Source organism: Pan paniscus, chromosome X (genome assembly GCF_029289425.2).
Source record: "Pan paniscus chromosome X, NHGRI_mPanPan1-v2.0_pri, whole genome shotgun sequence".
Classification (NCBI taxonomy): Eukaryota; Metazoa; Chordata; class Mammalia; order Primates; family Hominidae; genus Pan; species Pan paniscus.
The window spans coordinates 134,148,391-134,169,503 of NC_073272.2; the positions used below are offsets into that span (position 1 = coordinate 134,148,391).

The 21,113-nt window shown below is 43.3% G+C and overlaps 1 protein-coding gene across 1 annotated transcript in view; it reads right to left on the reverse strand.

The window, feature by feature from the left end:
* The window catches only part of PLAC1 (placenta enriched 1), a 167,971-nt gene extending 147,208 nt beyond the window's left edge, over positions 1–20,763 (reverse strand). The window contains exon 1 of the mRNA XM_063601770.1: positions 20,562–20,763. The gene's annotated coding sequence lies outside the window, so the exon portion shown is untranslated. The remainder of the gene's footprint in view (positions 1–20,561) is intronic.
* Positions 20,764–21,113: the final 350 nt, after the last annotated feature.

The window sequence follows — 21,113 nt, forward strand, 5'->3', positions numbered from 1 at the left end:
ACCTGCTCTCTCACGCCTCTGCCCATGCTTTCCCCCTGTTCCCCAAAGGTCCCAAACCCCATATGGTAAGTCCGCAAAAAAGTTTGTTGATGGATTGAATAAATGAATGAATGAAGAGCTTCCGACCTCAGATAAGCCTCACATTGCATTTGCAACACTCATACATTGGGATGCAGCCATGCACCGATGAAAAATAATATTCTGTTACGAATAGTAAAGTCCACTGTGATTATGGGCAATTTTCTTAACCAGAAAGCATTGAGTAGTAAGATGCTTTGCAGCTGTAGATTTTTATTAAAGGCTGTTTAAATAAACATAAAACATATTTGCCGGGAGAGGGTAAAAAGACAGATGCAAATTTCAGTCACAAAATAGGTACATTCATTATTTTTTGCATTTGCTTTAAAATGTGCCCCTAAAACAGCAATTACCCTTAGAAGTCATATTTGACCAGCGATAGGGACCAGAAACAGTGACTTAATTTGGGCAGGAGTTCGCTGGGACATAATATGGCTACTGTGCCTGGAGTCTTTCTTGGTCATAAAAGCAGTAAGGAAGTATGACATAGTGGTGTGATGGTAAATCACAGCCTAAGCCATTTTGGTTGGCAGAATTTGAAAGACAAATAAACATTACTTCAGGAGCAGAGAAGACGTGCCTAATTACCTCCGTGCCTAGGCTGGGATTCCTGCGGCTTGTGTCGTTCCTGGACTCAGGTGTGTCTACACGGCCAGGGTCCACGTGTACAGGGTCCGGATGGTCCCGTGAAGAGGTTGGTCTGCTAGGGATGTAGGGACTGGCAGCCCCACCTCCACAACCTCCTCTCCAGGGAAATCAGGCAGCTGGAACCGAATGAGAAGGGCAGCCTTGAGGGGCCCCTTGTAGCCTGGAAGGAGTGGGATTGGAGGAAGAGAAGAGTCTGGTCCCACCCACTCTGCCTTGGAAGTGGTGGGGAGTTGAAGAGCTGATTGCACTTGCAAATCTCTGCAATTTTTACCTCAGGCCAGTCCAAATTACCTCCTCCTTCCCTTTTGTGGTCTCCCAGCCAGGCTATAGCTGTGGCCCAAGTGGGCTTTGGGGCTCACCTAGGGATGGAGCCTACTCTCCTTGCTTGTTGCATTTTCAGAGCTGAAAAACCTCCAACTTTTGTATTTTTTGTTTTACACTGACAGCCCAGGCCATTCTCCTTTCCCTCTTCTCCTGCTTCTCTCTCTCTCTCTCTCTCTCTCTCTCTCTCTCTCTCTATCCCCCCATCCCTCTCCCTCTCTCTCTCCCCTTCCCCTGTATGGAAACTGGCTGCCTTCTCATAGCGGAGTAGAAAATAGAATCCCTGGCTTTCACCAGGGCACTAACCTGTCATGGCTTTTCTCACACATATACCCCCAATCCATCCAAAATTGCAGTAAACACACGCAACATAAAATTTAACGTTTACCATTTTAACCATTTTAAGCGTACGATTCAGTGGCATTCAGTACATTCACAATGTTGTGCCACCAGCGCCACCCTCCATCTCCAGAACTTTTTCATCTCCTCGGATAGAAACTCTGTACCCATCAAACATTAGCTCCCCATTCCCCTCTTTCCCAGCCCCTGGCAACCCCCATTCTACTGTCTGTTTCTATGAATTTAACCATCCTAGAAACTTCATGTAAGTGGAATCATGCAGTGTTTGTCTTTGTGTGACTGGCTTATTTCACTTAGCATAATGTCCTCAAAGTTCATCTGTATTGTAGTATGCATCAGAATTTCCTTCCTTTTAAAGGCTGAATAGTATTCCATTGCATGTGTGTACCATGTTTTGTTTATCCAATCATCCGTTGATAGACATTTGGGTTGTTTCCACATTTTGAACTCACCTTTGAACTGTGTAAACATTAGGAATGCACACCCAAAGTGCTGAACATTTCAGGAAGAGAATGAGGTATCCCATCCCCCTCTCTCCACAATCCTCGTCTTTGATCATCACACCCCTCTGTATATATTGATAACACAGATCAGTTGCTAAGCACTTGGCACACTTTATGGCATTTAATCCTCACAACAATGCAGTGAGGTAGGTGTTATCCTCATTTGACAGAAGGTTATACTGAGACTCAGAAAAGCTAAGCAACTTGCCCAAAGTCAAACAGTTATAAGTAGCAGAGCTGAGATTTGAAACTCCCACTCAGGCTTGTCTGACTCCAAAGCCCACTCTAAACCACCACTGTAGTGCCTACCCAAAGCCCAGAGGCCCTTTGCCACCAGTCTCTACTTGCTTCTGGTTTGGGGTTGGGTTGGTTTTTAAGAAAAGTAGAGCTGGCGTTAAACACTGACAAACCAGTGGCCACGTGCACTTGGAAGGGTCCTTCAAATCTTCAAATCCTGCCCACGGCCCCCCACCCCCCTAACACACTGAGTTCTGAAACCGTTCTACCTTGGGCTACTGCTATTCAAACCGAGCAGAGAGCATTACTGAGATGCTGGGATTTGTTTTAACCTTATTTGTCAATTAACAGAAAGACTGACCTAGAAGACCAGGGACTTCATTTGTGTCCTTGGATCTGTAGCTCTTTCATAAGCTATTTGTTTCCCTCTCCTGGGGCCCTCTGCTCTTGTCTGCCTTGAATGGACTAATTAATTACAGAGAAGCCTGGCATTTTGAAATGCTAGAAGAATTAAGCTAGAGGCTGTTGGCAGATGTTTACCTGTTAGTGTCTTAGATACCTGAGTGACACTAGGTTCCACTAAGAGGAAGAAGACCTGAAGAACTTTGTGGCTGAGACTGGGGTGTGTGTGTTACGGAGGGGTGTCCCTGGAGGTGGGAGAAGGCCCAGTGGGGCAGGAAAGTTGCAGACATAAAACACAAACTTCCCTGCCTCAGTTTTGCCAGGAGATGGCTGAGTGCACAGCTCACTCTGACACTGCCCCAAAGGCCGGCCAGAGTGGCCATGCACATGCTGGTCCTCTGGGCAGCAGCAGGCCCAGCTGGGTAAACAGAAGTGCAGGAGCAAAACAAGCCAATCAATCACAGCACAGCTCCAGCCTACCCCAGTCCCCTCCTCCCCTTTCCTTTCCAGCTCCCCCGGGTCTCTCTAGCAAGCAAGTGGGCCCAGGTGGCCTTTGATCTGTCTCCTTTGCTCTTTACAAGGGGGAAATGTATCTATAGGAAGAGTGAGCTCAGCCCCACCTGTGACCCACCCCTAGGGTTCTTTGCGGGGAGCCACGAGCTTCACACATTCAGCTGCTAATGGCAAAAAAGACAGGCAGACCTGGGATGCTTGAAAAACTTAATGTTGGCTTATGGTAGGAGGGCCTGGGGTGGTTGACCTTCAAGGGTTACAGAGATCAGTAGGGCATGTTATCCTTCTCAAGCACTGGAGCATGGGCTATAGCCTATGCTAAGCATACAGAGCCCTGTCAGGGTTGAGCTGAAACTTTGCCATTGCCCGTTTGCCTTGTGGCTTGAGTTTTCCATATACTCCCTGTGTTTAGGCGTGGAGCTCCCACATTTTTGAGATCCCTCATCCTGCTAGCAAATGGATGTATTATCCAGTGTCAAGTCACTGATTCCCAGAGGGCCTTCTTCCAGAGGCCCACACAGTGTCATGTTGCACTGGGCGAAGATCTTCTGACTGCTGTATCCCCAGGGCCTAGAACCATGCTAACACAGAATTTGTGCCGATTAAATACTTGTTGAGTGAATGAATGAACTGGCATAGCGTAACGGTTAAGAGGTTAGTCTCTGGAGTCAAACAGACGGGAATTCCAGCCCAGTTCTGCCAATCTGACCTTGAGAAAGTTTACTTACCTTCCCTTGGCCTTGGTTCCTTGTCTGTAAAATGAGAATAATAGTACATAACAAGACTATTGTGGGAATTAAAAGAGATAATGAACGTAATGCACTTACCCAGTGCCTCACCCATAATAAATCCTCAGTAAAATGGTAGCAATTTTCATTATCTTGTATACCAACTCCAAGCAACTGGCCCAGGCTGCTGGGAGTGCTGATCTGAGGATTCTGTGGTCTAAACCTGACTCAGTGAAAAAGAGTACTTACTCTAAGACCTTCTATGGGTAAAGATGGTAGAAATAGGAAGGCATTTGCTGGGTACATGTGCGTGCTGGGTACGTGTGCGTTCTGGGTAGATGGCCAAACCGAAACCATTTGGAGTAGTCTTCAAGGAGAAGTACATTGCGCACATATGACAAGTAGCTTTTTTCTTGAGACAGAGTCTTGCTCTGTCACCCAGGCTGGAGTGCAGTGGTGCAATCTCGGCTCACTGCAATGTCTGCCTGGGTTCAAGGGATTCTCCTGCCTCTGCTTCCAGAGTAGCTGGAATTATAGGTGCGTGCCAAAAATTACCCCTGCTAATTTTTGTCTTTTCAGTACAGACAGGTTTTCACCATGTTGGCCAGGGTGGTTTACAACCTCCTGACCTCAAGCGATCCGCCTGCCTCAGCCTCCCAAAGTGCTGGGATTACAGGCTTGAGACACCGCACCCAGCCAGACAAGTAGCTTTTATCAGCCACACATGTGGGGGTGAGGAAAGAACTTTGCCTTCAGTGGGGACTGTCCCCCAGAGTGAGGCCTGTCTCCTAAAATTCTAGAGCCATTCATTAGCCCATTACTTGCCTAAGGGTTGGAAATAGCATTCTGATTTTTCATCAAAGAGCCCCCAGTCTGAGTCTGTTGTCAACAAAGAGGCAGGCCCCAATGAGCAGTCACTCACCTAGTCCTTAGTGGAGTCTTTGCTCTGTAAGCAGAATAGCTGCCTCACCATGTGCTTGAATTTGTCAAATGTCACACACTCTATTTCAAACATGTGAGATTTGACATCATGTGAGCAATATTGCACTCATTTCCAACCCTATTTGAACTTCAAAGGGCATGTCAGCCACACTGGCCCTACCTAAATGTGTGACACTTTTGATCAACTGGTACCTGATGGCCAAGAAGACTTAGAGGCCCATGTGTAATTAGAAGTGGAGCCCAGAAAGGGAATTTTGATTAAAGGTAAATGAACTCAAGTCTTGGAAAGTTTGAGTTTAACTGGAAACACAAAGCACATGAGGTCAGAGCAAGTCTTAAATTCTCTATCTGAAAACACTCCAATGACATCACCTTGCATCTGGGAGTGTCCTTGGGGTCTGGAGAAGTGTAAGCCAGAAAGCCTCCCTGGAGAAAAAAAATTCCCCAGAATCTCTCCAGAGACTTAGCTCCTAATAAAGCTGTGGAGTGGGCTGTAAGGCGTACTGTGAGGGTGGGGTGTCACCTTTTTTTTCCCACTGCCTGATCCTGCTTCACTAAATAACAAATTTGCCCATGGGCATTACTTGAAAAGTATGTAAAGATCACCCTGCTCTCCAGAAGTACCCCCTTCTTGGACTTCAGTGAGTCACCGTTTTTACAGCTTTGGGGCTTGACATTCCTCACGTTCAGGGAATTTGGACAGGATAACTTAGGGAGGCCTTAGCAAACAAGAACACGTGGCTCAAGCAAGTGGATGCCATCTGGCCAGTTAGTAAGGCTTGCAGGCAAGGGACACCCAACAGGAAACCAATTATGAAAGTAGTCTCAGGGCCTGCAGCCCCGCCTGGAGGGAAGAGATCTTAGAGATATCCTAGGGCCTGGCTACTTGAGGCCACCAGGGCCTGGATATAGCAGCAGAAAGGGGAGATTTGAGGGCAAAGGAGACAAATGTTTATATTTTGCCTGGAGCCATCCTGGGCAGTCCTCTTCTCATAGTCCCCCTTCTCTAGCAGAAGGAGGGGAGACAGTTGAAAGATTGCCCTCTTCCTTTTCCATGCTCACCTCCCTTTCTTGCCAAATGCAGGAGGTTCAAAAGGGGCCTGTGAATAATTGTGTTGGACAGGCTGCTGACTGGCTGCTGACTGATAAAGAATTTGTGATAGTAATTTTCTACATAGAGGAAATTTCACCCAAACCCTTTTCACCTCACACCTGGGCAAAAAATATTCAGAATAGGCAAATACATAGAGACAGGAAGCAGATTAGTGGTTGCCAGGGGGAGGGGAGAATGACGGCTTAGTGTGTGTGGGGTTTCCTTTTGTCATGCTGAAAATGTCTTGAAACTACATAGTGGTAAGTATTGCACAACATTGTGAACATAACAAATGTCACTGAGTTGTACACTCTGAAATTGTTGAAATGGCGAATTTTATGTTATCTGTATTTTATCACACAAACACAAAAATCCTCAACAAAATACTACTAAACTGAATCCAACAACAAATAAAATGAATTATGCACAATGACCAAATAAAATTTTTCCTAGGGATGCAAGGTTGGTTCAACATAAGAAAATCAGTCAATGTAGTATGCTGCATTAATGGAACAAAAACTACCTGTTAATCTCCATAGATGCAGAACAAGTGTTTGACAAAATTCAATATTCCTTCATGATAAAAGCACTCAATAGGCCAGGCGAGGTGGAATCCCAGCACTTTGGGAGGCCTGTAATCCCAGCACTTTGGGAGGCCGAGGCGGGTGGATCACTTGAGGTCAGGAGTTTGAGACCAGCCTGGCCAACATGGCGAAACCGCATCTCTACTAAAAATAAAAAAATTAGCTGGGCATGGTGATGGGAGCCTGTAATCCCAGCTACTCGGGAGGCTGAGGTGGGAGAATTGCTTGAACCTGGGAGGTGGAGGTTGCGGTGAGCTGAGATCATGCCACTGCACTCCAGCCTGCATGACAGAGCAAGACTCTGTCTCAATGAAAAACAAACAAACAAACAAAAAACACTCAATAAACAAGAACTAGAAAGTAACTTTTAATCTGGTAAAGAACATCTATGAAAAACCCACAACTAACATCAAATTTAATGGTATGAAACTGTAAGATTTCCCCCTAAGATCAAAAACAATACAAGAATGTCCACTGTTACCACTTCTATTCAATATTATACTGGAAGTTCTAGCTGGGCTAAATAGGCAAGAGAAAAAAATTAAAGACATCCAGATTGGAAAGGAAGAAGTAAAAAATATCTCTATTTGCAGGTGGCACAACCTTAGTTAGAAAATCCTAAAGAATCCACAAAAAACTATTAGAGCTAATAATCAAGCTCAGCAAGGTTGCAGGATGCCAGAAAACACAACAATCAATTCTATGACTAAGCACTAACAATGGACAACTTGAAAATCAAATTAAGAAAACAATTCTATTTGCAATAAAATAATAAACTAATTAGAAATAAATTTAACAAATGAAGTGCAAAACTTGTACACTGAAAACTATAAAACACCATTGACAGACAATAAAGAAGGCCTTAGTAAATGGAATGACATTTCTTGTTCATGGATTAGAAGACTTAATATTGCTAAGATGGCAGTACTCCCCCAATTGTTCTACGGATTCAGTGTAATCTCTAATAAAATCTCAGCTGGCTTTTTTTTTTTTGGCAGAAATTGACATGTTGATCTTAAAATGTACACAGTAATGCAACAGACCCAGAGCTAAAAGTGTAACAACTAAAACTAAAACTCAGAAGAAAACATAAGTGTAAATCTTCCTGACCTTGGATTAGGTAAGAAATTCTTAGGATGATAGGACAACAAACACGCAAGTGACAAAGGAAAAAAAAGAGAGATAAATTGGACTATATGAAAATGAAACACTTTTATTTCTAGAGCACAGTGTCATAATCATAGCTTAATGCAGCCTTGACCTCCCAGGCTCAAGCCATCCTTCCACTTCAGCCACTTTAGTAGCTGGGACCACAGGAGTGTGCCACCACACCCAGCTAAATTTTTTTTATTTTTTGTAGAGATGGGCTCTCACTATGTTGCCTAAGCTGTTCTCAAACTCCTGGGCTCAAGTGATCCTCCTGCCTCAGCATCTCGAAGTGTTAGGATTACAGGCATAGGCCACTGTGCCTTCCTAGCATGAAACACTTTTGTACTGCAAATTAAACCACCCAGAAAGTGAAAAGGCAACATGCAGAATGGGAGAAAATATTTGCAAGTCATATATCTGATAATGGACTTGTATCTAGAGTATCTAGAATTCTCACAACTAAATGATAAAAAGACAAATAACCTAATTAAAAATGGGCAAAGAATCTGAAGAGTCATTTCTCCAAAGAAGATATACAAATGGCCAATAAGTACACGAAAAGATGCTCAACATCATTAGCCATTAAGGAAAGGCATATCAAAACCACAAAGAGATACCTAGTGAAGACATCTATTAGGATGGCTATAATCAAAAAGACAGGCTGGGCATGGTGGCTCACGCCTATAATCCCAGCACTTTGGGAGGCTACAGCAGGAGGATCACTTGAGGCCAGGAGTTTGAGGCCAGCTTGGGCAACATAGCATGACCCCACCTCTGAAAAAAAAATTAAAAAATTAGCCAGGTATGGTGGCACACACCTTGTAGTCCCAGCTACTCGGGAGGCTGAGGATTGCTTGAGCCTAGGATTTTGAGGCTACAGTGAGCTATGATCGCTGCCACTGCACTCCAGCCTTGGAAATAGAGTGAGAACTTGTCTCTTAAAAAAAAGACAGGCCGGGCATGGTGGATCACACCTGTAATCCCAGCACTTTGGGAGGCCAAGGCGGGTGGATCACAAGGTCAGAAGTTCAAGATGAGCTTGGCCAAGATGATGAAACCCCGTCTCTACTAAAAATACAAAAATTAGCCAGGCATGGTGGCATGCGCCTGTAATCCCAGCTACTCAGGAGGCTGAGGCAGGAGAATTGCTTGAACCTGGGAGGCAGAGGTTGCAGTGAGCCGAGATCATGCCACTGCACTCCAGCCTGGGTGACACAGCAAGACTCCGTCTCAAAAAAAATAAAAATAAAAATAAAAAAAGGCAGATAATAACAGGAAGTGTTGGCAAGGGTGTGGAAGAACTGGAATGCTCATACATTGCTGGTGAGAATGTAAAGTGGTACAGCTACTTTGAGAATGTCTGGCATTTCCTCAAAAATTTATAAACATAAATTCCCATATGACCCAGTAAGAGAAACGAAAACATGTGCCCACCGAAAACCTTGTAAATCAATGTGTTCTTTTTATTATTTTAGAGATGAGATCTCTCTGTGTTACCCAGGCTGGGCTTGAACTCCTGGGCTCAAGTGACCCTCCTGCCTCAGTCTCCTGAGTAGCTGGGACTACAGGCACATGTCATTGCACTCGGCATAAATGAATGTCTATAGCATTGCTATTCACAGATAGCCAAAAGATGGAAACAACTCAGATGTCCATCAGCTGACAAATGGATAAAGAAAATTTGGTATATCCATACAATGGAATATTATTCAGGTATAAAAAGGAATGAAGCACTGATTCATGCTACAATGTGGATAAACCTTGAAAACATTCAGCAAAGTGAAATAAGCCAGACACAAAAGGCCACATATTACACGATTCCACTTACATGAAATGACCAGAATGGGCAAATCCAGAGGCCGAAAGATTAATGTTTGCCAGGAGTTGGGGCGAGGAGGAAATGGGGAGTGACTGCTAACATGTAATGAGTTTCTTTTTGGGGATGATGAAAATATTCTGGAATTGAATAGTAGTGATGGTTGTACAACTTTCTAAATATACTAAAACCACTTAATCATATAGTTTAAAGGTGTGCATTCTATGGTATGTGAATTATATCTCAATAAAAAATGAAAAAGTTATTTTTGCAGGGAGATAACTGATTTTTTGTTTATAGCCCAGATGTTTATGGAATTACATGACAGTGCTATTATAAAACTTTTAAATTTTCTTCTTCTTACTTATGTAAACAAGTTTATTCAGCCCTTAAATATATTAAAAAATTAGAAATAGAATTGATGCTGAAAGGTGAGAGCATACAGTCCAAGCTACTCAGGAGGATAAGGCAGGAGGACTGTTTGAGTCCAGGAGTTTGAGTCCAGCCTGGGCAACATAATGAGACTTTGTCTCAAAAAAAAAAAAAAAGACGTGATTCTGAATATTGTCTCTTTCTAGCAATAAGTATTATTTATCCTAGATACCTGAAAAGAAAGTCCCATTCATTTCATTAAGAGATATATTTAAATAAAAATTTCCTTTTCACAAGTAATAATTATTTTTAAAAAACTTTAAACATACTTGTTTTGATCACTGTGTATAATAATCATAATAATTCTAATAGTGCTTTATGGTAAAAATCAAGTATAAATCAATTTCAATTTATAAAGCATATTTTTGTTACAGAGAAGTCACATAGGGTGAGAATTTTAAGCCTTACCTTTTAGGTATAAAAATGTATTACTTTTTTTTTTTTTTTTTTTTTTGAGACAAGGTCTCACTCTGCCACCCGGGCTGGAGTGCAGTGGCAGGATCATGGCTCAGCACAGCCTCAACCTCTCAAGCTCAAGCGATCCTCCCAACTCAGCCTCTGAGTATCTGGGACAGTAGGCACGCACCACCACACCTGGCCGATTTTGTAAAATTTTTGTTTTGTAGATACGGGGCTCTCTCTGTGTTGCCCAGAGTGGTCTTGACTCCTGGCCTCAAGCACTCCTCCTGCCTTAGCCTTTCAAAGTGCTGAGATTACAGACATGAGCCCCAGCTCCCAGCCAAGAATGTATTACCTTAAGATAAAATTATCTGAGGAAAGTGGACTAGAAATACAGATTCAAGGAGTAAAATGCTAAATGTTTAAAAAAGATCTTCATGTATTTTAAAATAAAATAATGGTGGGTAAAAATGACTTTGGTATTTAGATTCCATTGAATACCTTTAAAAGAGTGAAGTAATTGCATTTCAAATGCTGATATTTACAACAGATTGGAAATAAACATCTTTGCAACCATTTATGCTTATAATTTTAAAATTGCATGATAAAAGTGTTTAAGGGGACACAGTTATTAAAAGACCAGGGAGTGCTAAGAATGGCATAATATCACTTCTCTGATATTCCTCTCAAAAAACGTGTAACCTCAATCTAATCATGAAAAAAAAAAACATAAAACAAATCTAAATTGAGGGACATTTTACAAAGTAGCTGACCAGGATCTTAGAAAGTGTCAAAGCCACAAAAGACAAAGACTGAAGAACTGTCAAATTGAAGGAGGCTAATGAGACATGACAACGCAATGCCAGGTGGGATCCTAGATTGGCTTCTGGAACAGAAAAAATACATTAGTGGAAAGACTGGGAAAATGTGAATAAACTATGGTTTAGTCAATATTATTGTGCCATTGTTAATTTCCTAGTTTTGATCTGGAAACTGTGCTATGGTTAACTCAGTTAACATTAGAGAAAGCTGGATGAAGGGTGTTTAGGAACTATCTACCTGCACTGATTTTTTTTCCAACTTTCATGTAAATCTAAAATTACTTTGAAACAAAAAGTTAAAAAATCTCAAGGGAGTCTCAGGCAAAAAAAAAAAAAAAAAAAAAAAGTTGAAAGATCATTGAGTTACATGAGTCACAGTGACTATAAGATAAAAAGCAAATCGGTACAGCTCTTCCCAGTTCTGAGACCTGAGAGAAACTCCTCCACCAGTTCCCTCACTGCGTGCCAACATGATAAGGTCCTCAGAATCCTCTTGCATGAAATAGCGACAAGCCAGGTGCATTTTTCTTTCTGTGGGTCTGCATTGTGCACTGAGAGGATGCTCACATCTTCCTCAAGTGCACATTTTCAATTTCTTTTCTTTTTCAAAAGGGTGTTTTCCCTGATTACAAAAGCAATATAAACTTCTTATAGAAATTCTGGAAAACAAAGATAACTACAAAAAAGAAATTAAAAATGCCTGCAATTGCACCACCACAATGAGTATGTTGGGCTATTTCCTCCCAGTCTTTTTCCATGCATATATACATGATTTATGGGTTTTTTCTTTTAATAAAAACAAAACTCGGCTGGGTGCAGTGGCTCATGCCTGTAATCCCAGCACTTTGGGAGGCCAAGGTGGGGGGATCATTTGAGCCCAGGAATTCGAGACCAGCCTGGGCAAGATGACGAAACCCCATCTCTACAAAAAAATACAAAAATTAGCTGGGCATGGTGGAGTGCGCCTGTAGTCCCAGCTACTTGGGAGACAGGTGGGAGGATCGCTGGAGCCTGGAAGGCCGAGGCTGCAGTGAGCTGTGATCGTGCCACTGCATTCCAGCCTGGGCGACAGAGCGAGACCCTGTCTCAAAAGAAAAAAAAAAAATTCCCACTTTAATTGTAAACATCTCTCCACATCACACCATATTTTTACCTTTCTGAGCCCCAGTTTCCTCAGCTGAAAAATAGGATTATAAAGTTGTTGTGAGGATTAAGTAGATTAATATTTGTGAAGTTCTTAGAATAATACCTGGTCCGCAGTAAGCTCTTAATAAATGTAAGCTATTATCATGAATGTCACTGTCACCCAGATTCCTTCTGGATGACCAACCATTTTTATATGGCCTGTGGGTCTTAGTTTAGTGTCATGGCTGTTCCCTCACTTCCCGTCCCCTCCCCTTACCCCCTCTCTTCACTGGAGTTTAGAACTTGCCCAACGTTATATAGTGGGAGAGCTAGGCTTCCAACCTAGGTGGTCTGTGTAGGGAAGTAGTTCTCCAGCTTGAGCACGCATTGCAGTCACCTGGAGAGCTTGTTAAAACACAGATGACTGGGGCCTATCTCTAGTTTCTGATTCAGTAGGTCTAGAATGGGGCCCAAGAATTTGCATTTTTAACAAGTTCCCCATGGCACTGAGACTGCTGGTACCTGAACTACACTTTGAACATCACTGATATATAGATTCTGCACTCTTAACTGCCTTACTATACTATCTAGGTCATTCCCCTGTGAAATCCTTTGTTGACTCCCTCATAACCTTCAAGATAAAGCACAGATGCCTCCTTAAAACATGCAGGGCATGCCAGGCACAGTGGCTTACGCCTGTAATCCCAACACTTTGGGAGGCTCAGGTGGGCGGATCGATCACCTGAGGTCAGGAGTTCGAGACCATCCTGGCCAACATGGTGAAACCCTATCTCTACTAAAAATACAAAAATTAACCAGGTGTGGTGGCGGGTGCCTGTAATCCCCACTACTTGGGAGGCTGAGGCAGGAGAATAGCTTGAACCCAGGAGGCAGAGGTTGCAGTGAGCTGAAATCATACCACTGCACTCCAGCCTGGGTGACAGAGTGAGACTGTCTCAAAAAACAAGCAAACAAAAACATGCAGGGCATTTCATGATCTGGCTTTATTTAAATTTCTAATCTAATCTCCTTTGGAACCCTCCATACACCCTATGTCCATCCTCCAAAGCTATTTTTCCGTCTTAGAATGTATCAGAATATACCAGAAGCTCCTTCTGGCTTCTGTTCCTTCTCACTAGGATGTTTGCACCCTCACACACTCCTTTGGCCAATGATGCTTGACAAATTTATTGTGCTTTAAGGTTAGAGATTCATCTCAAGCATTACCTCCTGCTAGAAGCCTTATAAATTCTATTTCCTACCCCTACTCGAAGCTGGAGTGAGGGGTCTCCTTGCAGATCCAGCTCCCTGGCCTTCCCTCAGTCACACTTCTGCTCTCACACTACTGTAATTTTCTATACATTACTTTCCCTTATAATCGGGACCTGTTTTATTCATCTCAGTATTTCTAATGCCTGACACTTGGTACATAATTGTTGAATGAATGTATAAGGTTGATGCTTAAGGAATATTTCAAGAACAAAATAACAATATTAAAAACTTCCTGGCCGGGCGCTGTGGCTCACGCCTGTAATCCCAGCACTTTGGGAGGCCGAGGCGGCCGGATCATGAGGTCAGGAGATCGAGACCATCCTGGCCAACATGGTGAAACCCCGTCTCTACTAAAATACAAAAAATTATCCGGGCGTGGTGGCATGCGCCTGTAGTCCCAGCTACTCAGGAGGCTGAGGCAGGGGAATCACTTGAACCCAGAAGGTGGAGGTTACAGTGAGCCGAGATCACACCACTGCATTCCAGCCTTGCGACAGAGCAAGACTCTGTCTCAAAAAAAAAAAAAAACAAAACAAAACAAAAAAACTTCCTGGTGAAAATATGGAGTCAGGAAGGGCAAACTACCCGTTGCTCTAAGCCTGCCCCAGTGTCACAGAATTTATTGACCATATTTTATCCTATTACCTACCTCCCTTTCCCCCTTTCTCTCCCTCCTCTTTACCCCCATCCAGTGCTGGAGACACTCTGCCCATGCTCCTCAGGCTATCTTACCAGTCCTTCTGGCCCAGTCTCTGATTACCTCCCAATTTCCTAAGGCTTCCTCCTTTGCTGCGGAGAGAGAGCCTCACATAGGCACCCCTGTCTCTGGTAACACCACAGGACCTAGACAACTCCGGTTAGCAGGGGTGTGCTCCCCCTCCCTCAAAAGTAGGGAGGCTTGCAAATAGAAGGAAAGGGCTAGGGGCATCTCTCTCAAGTGACATGGATTTCCATTCTCCTTCTGGATTGTGGCTTATTTCACTAAAAAGGGAGCCTTTAACGCCTCTTAGAAGAGTGGAATGCGATCTTCTCTCATGCCATGTAAATCTCTCATTTTTTTCTCGTTCTGACATAAAGGCAGATAATGAATGCTGATTTGCCTTGTAATTTATGAGTTATTTGAATAAAGGTTGCTCCATGAAGATCTAAGAGGCATCAAGACAAGCTTCATATTTATATCTTGCTTCTCTTAATGACTGGCTTTAAGTTTCATCAAAAGAGTTGTGGGGCAGCCAAAGCAAACAGTAGGGGGAGTTATACTTTGCAAATTGTAGCTATGAGATAGGACTGGCCAACTCTGGTAGAAGTTCAAACAGAATATGTCACTAAACAAATAACTACTACAACAAGCAGCAACAACAACAAACCCTCAGGAGGACAGAGAATCTGATTTCCAGGATGCCACCTTATAATATTCAAAATGCCCAGTTTTCAACAAAAAATGTATGGGATCTGCAAAGAAATAGCCCATACAAAGGAAAAGAAAACAATCAATAGAAACTGTCCCTGAGGAAGGCCTGACGTTGGACTTTTTACACAAAGATTTAAATCAGCTATTTCAAATAGGTTCAAAGAGTGAAAGGAAACCATGTCTAAAGAACTAAAATATGAGAGTGATATCTCAATAAATAGAAAATATAAATAGAAATTATTTTAAAACAACCAAATAGAAATTTTTGAATTAAAAATATAATAACTAAAATGAAAAATTCACTAAAGATGTTCAATGGCGGATTTGAATGGGCAGAAGAAAGAATCAGCAAATTTGAAGATACTTATATTATCCAGCGTGAGAAACAGAAAGAAAAACGAATGAAGAAAAATGTCAGAGCCTCAGACACCTGTGGGACACCATCCAGCATAACAACGTACACTTAATGGGAGTTTCAGAAGGAGAGGAGAGGAAGAAAGGAGTATAAAGAATGTTTGAAGAAATAATAGGCAGAATCTCCCCAAATTTGATGAAAAACATTAACCTACACATCCAAAAAGCACCACCAACTCCAAGTAGGATAAACTCAAAAATGTCCATATCTAGATACATCGTAATCAAACTGTGACAAGCCAAAGGCAAAGAGAATCTCATAAGCAGCAAGAGGGAAGTGACTCATCACATACAAAAGACCCCCAATAAAATTAACAGTTGATTTCTCATCAGAAACCATGAAGACCAGAAGCCAGTGTGATGACATATTCAAAGTGCTGAAAGGCAAACAACTGTCAACCAAAAATTCTATCCCCAACCAAACTGTTGTTTAAAATAAAGGAGAAATGAAGGCATTCCCAGCTAGATAAAAAGTGAGAGTTTGTTGCTAGGATATCTTCACTACAAGAAATGATAAAGGGAATCTCTCAGGTTGAAATGACGGGACACCAGATAGTAGTTTGAATCCACAGGAAGAAAGAAAAGAACACCAGTAAATTTAATATTTAAAGGTAAATGTTAAAGATTTTAAGGTATTTTGTAACTCCCTTTTTTCCTATATGATTGAAAAGACAATTGCATAAATCAATAATTATAAATCTATGTTGATGGGCACACAATGTATAAAGATGTAATTATGATGCACATTTTTATAGATGAGGAAACCGAGAAATGGGGAGGTAGTGTACCTTTCCCAACATCACACCTCAGTCAGGAGGCAGAGATGATATGCCTGTCTGATTGCAGAGCCCATAAGTTTAAACCCCTTGCTATGCTACTATGTAAGGAAGAGCCGTGGGCCTCTCCATGTGACTGCTAGTTGGGCTGTTGGAGGAAGCTCAAAACATCCTGCCTAAAAAGCTCCTTGAGAACAGTTCTTCCTTCATAGATTTCTCCTGTATTCCTCACAGTGTCCCCAGCACAATGCTAGGCACACAACAGACACTCAATAATTCCAGTTGAATTGAGTTTCTCTAAAGTGACCTACTTAGTTAAGGGACTTAAAAGAAGAGGTAGCTTTAGCAAGGAAATGATAAGACTAGATACCATTCATTAAGTGCTTCCCATTGTACCCGGCACACAGGCACTCTGCTAAGTGTTTATATGTATTCAAGTTATCTAGATTTACCCACCTAAGAACCCTGTGAATTATGTACTATACTTATCTTGTTTTATAGAACGAGAAAACTGAGGCACCACGCATTGAGTAACTTATGAAAAGTCCCACAGCTAGTAAGTAGCAGAGCTAGAACACGACCCCAGACAGTCTGACTCCAGAGCCCATGCACTTTCCATTTGACCGTGTCAGGGGCAGCTGAGACTTTTCCAGCTATAGTTTCCAAACGGGACTGACACTCAGAGCCAGGAGTATGATTTCAGGAGTGGCAGAAAGGTGCCTTCTCTCAATCTCTCTTTATTAATCCACCCACCTGCTGGCTGATGCCTGAAATTCCACTGTTGGGGTTCTTGTCCCCTGAAACAAAGGCCCAGAAAAGAGCATATGAGCCATTATGATATTCTTTCCATAGAGAAAGTTGTTTTCTGTTTCTTTTTCTTTCTTTCTATCTTTTTTTTTGTTTTGTTTTTCGAGACGGAGTTTCGCTCTTGTTCCCCAGGCTGGTGTGCAATGGCTTGATCTTGGCTCACTGCAACCTCCACCTCCCAGGTTCAAGTGATTCTCCTGCCTTAGCCTCCCAAGTAGCTGGGATTACAGGTGTGCACCACCACACCCGGCTAACTTTGTATTTTTAGTAGAGACGGGGTTTCACCATGTTGGCCAGGCTGGTCTCGAACTCCTGACCTCAAGTGATCCACTTGCCTCAGTCTCCCAAAGTGCTGGGATTACAGATGTGAGCCATCACGCCTGGCCCCAGAGAGACAGTTTTGTCGTACACATGTGGACAGCACATGAAGATGCACTCTGATCCAGGGGTGAAAGCACAAGCACATGAGGACCTGAAGGCTCCATATGAGAGAAAGGTGTGAGCTTGCACACTGCAACAGACAAATGTTACCATTTTTGAGAGGGCCAGCCTTTGTCAAAAGAAAGTCATTGCTCTGGAAGCTCTTCTTCACAGCCAGCGTTGAGTTTCTGAGAAGGAAAGTGTTTTATGTGAGAGTTTAGAGCAAGGTTTCCCAATGGGAGTGGGTGCTGAAATCCCTAGAGTTGTCTATTTACCACAGAATTCATTCATACTCAATAGCTATGAATAATTGCTCAGGATGAATTCTTTTTTTTAAGAGATAGGGGTCTTGCTCTGTCACCCAGGCTGGAGCACAGTGATGCCATCATAGCTTACAGCAGCCTCAAAATCCTGGGCTCAAGCGATCCTCCCGCCTCAGCCTCCCAAGTAGCTAGGACTATAGTTGTGCGCCACTATGCCCAGCTAATTTTTTAAAAATTTTTTTGTAAAGATGGGGTCTCATTATGTTGCCCAGGCTGGTCTCAAATTCCTGGGCTCAGGCAATCCTCCTGCCTCGGCCTCCCAAAGTGCTGGGATTATAAGCATAAGCCACGGTGCCTGTCCCAAACTCCTCTGATTGTCAGTACTGTTATTGCTTCCTGGGAAATAACTCCTGTCTGACTGTAAAGTAAGAGAAAGGGGGCGAGGAAAGGATGGAGCCGCCTCTTGGTATGGAAGTTGCAGCTGAAGGAAACGGCAATGGGGGAAGTGCTCTTGCCTGGGCCTGGCTCTGTCCTTGATGGCTGTGTGACCTACAGCAAGTCTTTCTGGCCCTTCCTCTCATCTCCCTCAGCTTCACTTGCCTTCTATATGCTGATGGTGCCCATACCTGTATCATCCTCCTAAAGCTCTCCTCTGAGTGACAGAGCTATTTTCCCACATGAGGCTGAGAGCTCCTCCAGAGAACACTTATGAAAAGAAACATCCCTTAGTTTTACACATCTATCTATAAGAATATGAATATTCCTGCAGCCTGACTTCACAACCTATGCTCTGTGCTACATTGTTTTTAATTCCAGCACCACTACTTTAGAGCTGTGCAACCGAGATGAATATGCCCAAGCATCAGTTTGTATCTCTATAAAATGGGGATATAATTGTACCTACCTGTCACATGAATGCTTTTCACTGTGCCTGGCACATATTTAATGCTCAATATAAAATGCTCAACTTTTGAAGGTGAATAAATGAGCAATGGTTGGATTTGATTCCCAAATTCATGTTTTTGTCAATAGATTAGGTCCTTGCTCCATTTTTGAGACATTTAAATCAAATAATCAAATAAAAGTCCATTCAAGCATTAGCAACAGCCTTCTCATCTAGACTACAAGCTAGACTACCCTAGGGGCCTGCTCATGAACTTGCAAAAGTACTTGGCCTAGCTGGAACTTCATGAATGCTATCTAGCAATATCGTAGGCCTACTACTGCCGGGGTAGAGCAGAGAGATTGGCACCATCTGACTGGAGACTCAGTGTGGTCTATTTGGTGGGATTTCTGGGGCATTGGGAAGCTCTGCCCCTGTTTTCCCAATCACACCCTTCTGATTCCTGAAATTCCTAAAGTGTCTTCTGATAAGACTCAGTCCAAAAATATCTACCCTATGAGTTCTTATCCCAGCACTATGGCCTCCATCCTTGGGAGCTTTTGCCTCCTTGAGACGCCTGTCAATATACAAGTATAAAAAATTACCCGGGATTGATGGCAAACACCTGTAGTTCCAGCTACAGGGAGGGCTGAGGTGGGAGGATCATTTCAGCCCAGGAGGTCGAGGCTGCAGTAAGCTGTGATTGCACCTGCAAGTCATGCCCCAGGATCTTACCAATGAACTCCCAACTTGCAGTTAATTCCTTAACAGGGCTTGACAGAGTGGGGGCACACAATGGCAACATGAACTAGAGGGATGACTTCCATCAGTAAGGGGAGTGGTGCAGATGGAGGTGGGGGCTGGTGTATACATCCTCTGACCCTACCTCACTGCATGCAGCCCTTGTGTCCCTTCCTCCAGATTTCCTAAAGCTCCAGACAGAAATTAAATCCAGCATCTGAGAAGCCCAAGATTAGGCCATCAAGTCATATCAATTTGAGCTAATGGGTGCAGAGGAGGCTGTTCTACATGATGGACCATTTTTCAAAGAGATACAGTTTTATGACTGCCCAGCCGGTACAGTAGCATAGAACTAATAGCTAACCAAGGGCTGCCAAGTTCCAGGCCTGCCAGATCTGTTTTAATCACAAGATAAGAACCATTCATAATTAATGCATTTGGTCTGTATGTGGGCTCTACTACACTCCTCGCCAACAGTTTGTTCCCTGGGTTGTGATGAGCACGTGCCCACGATGCTTACCCCATTTTTTAACAGGATCTCAAAAAAACCCCAATCTTTATGAAGCCCAGCCCCTGAAAAATGCTCTTAAATGCTGAGATAGGGCCATTCAAAGCAATGACTGAGGTTTGGCTGTTGCCAGGTTATCAAAAAGCACGACTGTGGGCGAGGAGACACCTTGAGCTTTATTAGAATGAAACATCAGCCTCCTGAGTCAGGAACGGATCCTACCTTCCTTATCTGCAAGGAATATGTCCAATGTCCTTGCTAGGAATATGTACAACGTTACCCAAACATCAGCTGAACACATTGTTTTTGTGGGCATCAAGTGGAGAGTGGGAGGTAGTCAGAGAAGCCAGAGATGCAGCTCTGTGGTTACTTAACCAGCTTGGAGTAAAAGACGTTCCCAGCAAGCTGGGAAGAGAGACGGCGAGGGGCCCACACCACTGCTTCCTAATACTGCTGGGAATAGACACCCACTGCTGTTTCCTCCCAGGAAAAGTGAATGAACAACAAGGATCCTGTGTGCCTTCTCCTGCCATGGTACACACACTCACACACCCCCTCATACACAAGTCCTTTGTTGAGCCCTGAGGCAGGAAATGGGAAATTCAAAAGGAAGAGCCTGAGAAACCATTTTATTTCATTTCAGGGGGCTTCTCACCATCCCTTGAAAGAGGCAGCCCCAAGTGATATAGACCAGAACCCCTCTCACAGAGTCTTAGTTCACATCCTAGATATAAAACAGAGAACTTCCGGGGCTTAGAAGTTTTGTCTGTTGGGGGAAATCTCTGCAGGCTCAAAAAGTAACCCAGGGTTGGCCTTATGGGTGTGGTGGATTTGTGTTTCAGTGAAGTGAACACAGAAAAGAGGTGAGTATATATGTACACACAGAAATCACAGGAAAAAACTCCAAAAACTCACTTGTGCTAAGTCTTGAGGGCCAGTCCAGCAGAAAGATACTTGCCTTTCTTCTTCAGACTTCGTTGTCAGTCTCGTTTTCTTTGTCCTGTGGAGTAGCGGGGAGATTTGGAGTTCATGAGGATGGACACACAGGCAGTATGTGCCCCAAAGCCCTTGACCAGGCAGTAATGGGGGCCTCAGGAATAGCTAGGGCTGTTTCCTCAGAGAACTGGTCATGTGAAAGGACAAAGGCTTTGGATCCTCAAAGGGCAAGAGGATTCCAGATGGAGCAAAAGCTTAAAGGCAAATCTGAGCAGGGTGGGTTGGCAGGGGTGCTGGGGATGAGGATGAGGCCTGGTTTGAACAGAAGGCTCAAGGCTGGGAGCAGTGAGAGGTGAGAGGGAAAAAAACCAGATTGTACTTGTCAGATACTGCAGGCTGTTGGCATGAGAGCGTTCACTGCCCTTCCCTTAGAAAAAAAAAAATGTTTGCAGACCGATGTGATTTTATGAACTGCAAGCTTTAGGACCATGTCTGTTTAGTGGCCTCACCTCTGGGGAATAAATCTCTTGT